We start from the raw sequence: 5,968 nt of genomic DNA, 5'->3' as shown, positions 1-5,968 counted from the left end.
ATTCAGAGCCACTCTCTGGAGGGCATTTGATAGCGATATGTTTTCCATCAGCAGCTGCAAAACAATTTGGAAATTGCCGATGCTCTTTATTGCCAATAATAGCCTGCTGCCATTCCTCCTTGGTGCTCGGTGTTTTCATGTAGTGCGGTGCCAAGTGTTTGTAAATTGCTTTGCATACCGGTACGATGAACAATGAAATGGTTGATCGGTGTATGCGGAATTGATATTGAAGACTTGAAAATGATTCACCTGTTTTGCAAGGAAGCGTAACGTTACTAGTAGTTTCTCTTCGGCAGAAATGGATTCACGCATTTTCGTATTTTGCTTCGTTATCGAGGGTCGAATCCTTTCCAGTAGCTCCTGAAAATAAGTATAAATAAGACTTCAATATTTTGTATGCTTTTGACATTAACCACTCCCGTACCCAGCAAGACCTTTTAGCGCGAATTTTCTTTTTGGAATATTTTCTCTGAAATTTCCGTTTTAAAAGAATTATCACAATACGTGCTGCAGCCTTCCTTCTTACACTCATGTCGTTGGTTGATTGAAAAAATAAGTTGAGAAAAAACGATTGAAGATTTGAAGGCGTGGTTACATTACATTAATTTATTTCTAAATTTGAGAAATTTTTTAATCAAGTCTTTATGATTAAAAAATTTACAAGTGTAACAGCCCTCTATAAAGACGTATAAATTCTTGAAAAAAAATTATTTCTTGCGATTCTTTACCATTTTTTTGGTAAAGAGTTTAAAGTTTTTTTCTTCACTTTTCTCGAGATCAAAGCCACCGACATGATAGTTCTGTACATTTTTTTCGATGAATGGATTTTCTAGCGTTTGGAAGAGATATAATTTCTTCTTGGTCACCCAGCAAGATCTTTTAGCTCGACTTTTCTTTTTCGAATATTTCCTCTCAAATTTCCGTTTCATAAGCATAGTTCGGACGCCCTTTCTTAAAGAGGGATGACACCTTCCAAAAAAGTGAAGAAGGGGGGGTCAGAAATTTTCATTAAAAAGGGGGGGGGGTAGCAAGGAGGAGGGGATCGTTTAAGAAGGGGGGACTTACATATATTGTAGATTATTTTCCAGCACTGTTATGAAATTTGGTCTGCATGAAAGGAAGTTTTTCTGTTTAAGTAGTCAACAAGTAGCAAGTTATTATTACGGGGTAGCAGCGAGAAGGGGATTATCGGATCGCACTATACACTATATATTTTTGAAAATTTAGCCCAAAACCCTTGGGGGATAGACATTTTTAAAGGTTGGGTGGATGCCGAGAAGGGGGATCATTTAAGAAGGGGGTATCAGACCCCTTTCCGCACTATGATAAGAATTAACACAATACGTGCAGCTGCCTTCCTCCTTCCACTCATGTCGTTTGTTGAGTGAGAAAATGAGTTGAGAAAAAACGATTGAAGATTTGATACAACACAAAAATTTCAAAAAGACTTTAAAAATCTGTTCCCCTAGAGGCAATTCTAGTTAAGCAGTTTCATTATTTTATTCTTGTTTAATAAGTGTTTTTGATTGTTTGCCAACCTACTGACGGGTGCTTATTTTGTTGTGCTTGTGTCTCATTGATTAACCTTTCATTCCAATGCCCCAAAAACCTTTACCATTAAGATGAAATTTTATCCATTTGAGTAAATGTAATCCAGTGCTTGCTAGCCTTATGGCCGGTGCTAATTTTATTGTGTTTGTCAGCCTTCTGGCGGGTTAACCTTTTACTTGAATGACCTAAAACTTATACAAATAAAATCATCAATTTTTTTCCATTTGAGTAAATGTAATTCAGTGCTTGCTAGCCTTATGGCGGGTGCTAATTTTTTTGTGCTTGTCAGCCTTCTGGCGGGTTAACCTTTTACTTGAATGACCTAAAACTTATACAAATAAAATCATCAATTTTTTTCCATTTGAGTAAATGTAATTCAGTGCTTGCTAGCCTTATAACGGGTGCTAATTTTGTTGTGCTTGTCAGCCTTCTGGTGGGTTAACCTTTACTCGGATGACCTAAAACTTATACAAATAAAATCGTCAAATTTTCCCCATTTGAGTAAATGTAATTCAGTGCTTGCTATCCTTATGGCGGGTGCTAATTTTGTTGTGCTTGTCAGCCTTGTGGCGGGTTAAGGTATGTGTACACCTTTTTTCCAATTTTTTGTCAAAAAAAATGTTTTCAGTCAAAGTGGAAGAAAAGTTACTGGATTTCATTTTGGTAAAATCGCGATCTTAAAATCTTTTTTTGATCCAGAGTTATAACCATTTAAATTTCAAAACAAAGTTCGTCTTATGATGGATTATTTACTCAAATAATTGTCTCTTTCGGAAACAACAAAGACAAAAGAGAGAATTCAGCTGATGTTTATTCTACCCTCTATTGAATAGTAATATTTTTGACACATTTCACTGATTACTCAAATAAACAGCAATCATCTCGTTAAAAATTTCAAATTGATGTAGAAAAAAACGAAATTTTACCACACCATACTACTTTTAACGAAGTTAAAGTCACCCATAGCATTTAGATATCGACTTCATTCTTTTTTATGAGATTCCCAAACGATCAAACTTAAAAAGTGTCTTAGGATCTAATTTCTAACCGAGTTGTTTTTCCTCGATTTACAGATAACTGATAAAATCACATTTAAATTTACTTTTTTATCGATATTTTTACAGAATTTAGGATTTAAAGAGTTAAAGTCAATCCAAAAAAAAATCCCAAGACACTTTTTTAGTTCAATCTATTGGGAACATAGCATCGAAATTATTTTTTCAAAATTCAAAAGCTATGGGTGACTTTAACTTCTTTGAAGTAGGTAAGGTTAAAATTCTTAAGATTTTAATTATATCCTGCCCAGTTTTTTAAATTCAGCTGAAACTTTTACCATTAGAAAGAGAATGTTATTGGCTTTCAGAAAATATATATTTTTGATATATAAAAATTAGTTGTTCTAAAGATATGATCAATTAAAGAGAATGTGTCAAGCAAGGTGAACACATACCTTAACCTTTTACTCGAATGACCTAAAATTTATACAAATAAAATCATCATCAACTTTTTTCCATTTGAGTAAATGTAATTCGGTGCTTGCTAGCCTTATGGCGGGTGCTAATTTTGTTGTGCTTGTCAGCCTTCTGGCGGGTTAACCTTTTACTCGAATGACCTAAAACTTATACGAATAAAATCATCATCAATTTTTTTCCATTTGAGTAAATGTAATTCGGTGCTTGCTAGCCTTATGGCGGGTGCTAATTTTGTTGTGCTTGTCAGCCTTCTGGCGGGTTAACCTTTTACTCGAATGACTTAAAACATGTTTCATCAGATTTGTTTGTTGTTTGTAAAATACGTAAGACATATTTGTATATTTTTCGTCCTTGCTTCAATTAAGATCAAGGTTACAAAAACCGAAGTTTTTTTGTCGTTCTCTCTTTTCCTTTTTTCAGGACAACCGATGGTAACTGGGCGTAGCTGACAGAAATAGAACGATCATAGAACAGATAACGCCAAAAAAGCATCCAAGCTACCATAAGTTACCACATTCAAAGCAGGTAAAAACTACTTTTGCCGTGTACTTTCGAATCTTTGGTGTATTTTTATCTGATTAATTTTACTTTGTTTATAGAATTCCCGCTTATCTCTATCGTATTAGCTTTAATGGCTCTCGTTTCTACTCATAGGTCAATCCAGGTTCCAAAACAAGTAAATTGTAATAAGGTCATTTTGATTGTTTTTCAGATTGACGAGGCTAAAGAGATGAAAGCTTTTTGCAACTATCAATTGACCGATTTTAAAAATTGCTGTTGATGACGTGGAGTAGAGTTGCCAAATATTAATCAATTTATACTAAAATCATGTAGTATTTCAGTTACATTAAAATTAAAGTGAAAGATACAAATACATAATACAACAGAAATTCATAATATTAATTGAATTGACCTGGAACTAAAATGAGCAGCTACTGTTGTTTCGACAACAATAAGACAAATAAGCATTGTAGAAAACAATTTTTTACCGAAGAAAATTTCGAAAAGAAAAATGCACTAAATATTCAAGAAAAAAATTACTCGCTTGAAGAAAAGCCTTCTTATATTCTTGCTCCGCAGGAGAGAAAAATTCTCTTGAGAGCAGCATACAATTCTTCTTAGAAGAAAATTATTTTCACCAGTGAAGAAAATGATTCTTACTTTGAGTTTATTTTTCTTATGATTTAAGAGTTTTTTCTTAAGATTGTTTTTCTTGATCAATGATATTTTTCTTGCTCCGCGGAAGAGAAATATATTCTTCTCTGAGGTTTTTTTTACTTGATAGAAGAAAAAGCTGTAATTTATGCTGGAGTGATTAGTTATTCAATGGACCATCCTGATCACCTTACGTCTATCATATAGGTTGGTGAGTCCAGTCTAAACACAGATTTGATCTGTAAGCATCACGCTTCATTGTCTTGATAATTTTTAGATAAATTGAAGCAAACAGTTGCCAAAAAAACTCTTTTTCTTCATTTCAGAAGAAATACACGTAGATTTGGTCAAGCAACTTCGTTGCAAGAAAAAAACCAAGAATGGATTACTGTATTATATCAAACTATCAGTTTTTGAAAATAAAAATCTTCCATATTTAAAGACGTAAAAAATTAGGAATCAGCTCACAAAATCTTTACAAGTAATCTCTTGTTCATTTTTCTTATCTAATTAAATCTAAACTTCTTGTGAGGCTCACAGTTTTGGACCAAATCTTCATATCCCAGGGTTTTCTGCCCCCTTAAAATCACGACAATTTTAATGTGAAAATTTTTGTATAATGACTAACTTCCCTGTACAGGGATAATAAGTATTATGAATGTAACAAGTTTTTAGAAGAGGAACAAATTAAAAGTCTTTTTTTTGTATCGAGTTTTTTAGATTTTATTATCTGTTTATGTTTTTGCTACCATCTTTGCTGTTTTTTTTCCCGAAAATTTATTGCATAAATTAATTCTATAAGCACGCATATGTACTTCGACGGCCTCAAATTCCTTGGTTCTACTACACTCAAAAAAGCTTGGTCCTAATAGGGTTAGGAATTTTTTCACTTTTTATTCACATTTATGTATAAATACTCGAATCAATACAATAGGTATAATCTTACTAATTTTAAAAATGATAAGAAAATGTCTTGAGTTTTGTCAGCAATTTAAATATTGAATACTTTTTTACAGATTCTGGTGTTGACCATTTTGCTCCATTTAAATGTATTGGACGCTAAAAGAAATCTAAAACCAATTATTAGAGAATAACCTGTTGTCTGTCCTAGCAAACATCTTATGACGTTGGTTTTCACAATGTCTTCATTTGACAGCTATGTAGTAAAAAAAAAGGCATTTTAAACATGTCGTTTGAACGTTATGAATGTCTCATAAACGTCTCAGAAACGTATTATGATGTTCACTGGTGAATAATAATACTCTACACTAATTAATATTTCTAATCCTTGTTTCTATTCAAGGAATAATGAGGTGTATGGAGTAAAGAAAAAATCGAGGGTAGGTGTGCAAAAAATGTTGATCAGACTATTTGATCGATTCGTTGATGGCGTTAATAATAGCGGTTTTCATCCAACAGACACTGTATGTGGTAAAAAGAAGGGTATTTGAAAAAATTCCAATTTTAGTTTTTCAAAAAGATTTCGACGTCAAATTATCGCATTATTAAGACCATGTTCACACTATACCGGATAGCTTTTCGTGACGATAGAAAGTGGTTAATGTGAACACTCTATCCTATATGGTTTTCGAGACGATAGAAAACCTATCTAACCGATTTTTGTAGCGGATAGGTGTTTAGACGATACGATGTCCTAAGTGCTACGTCGCGTTCCCTCACATTCTGGACCGGTGCACCCTTTGAGTGTGAACACCCTATCCGATATGATTTTCGAGACGATAATTATTTTTTACTATTTTTAGATATTTTTTTCTCACTCGACCTCAAAA

The sequence above is a fragment of the Clytia hemisphaerica genome, unplaced genomic scaffold, assembly GCF_902728285.1.
Source record: "Clytia hemisphaerica strain Z4C2 unplaced genomic scaffold, Clytia hemisphaerica genome assembly, whole genome shotgun sequence".
In the NCBI taxonomy this organism is placed as follows: domain Eukaryota; kingdom Metazoa; phylum Cnidaria; class Hydrozoa; order Leptothecata; family Clytiidae; genus Clytia; species Clytia hemisphaerica.
The sequence above is the reverse complement of the archived record's forward strand: the minus strand, read 5'-3'. Positions refer to the sequence as shown.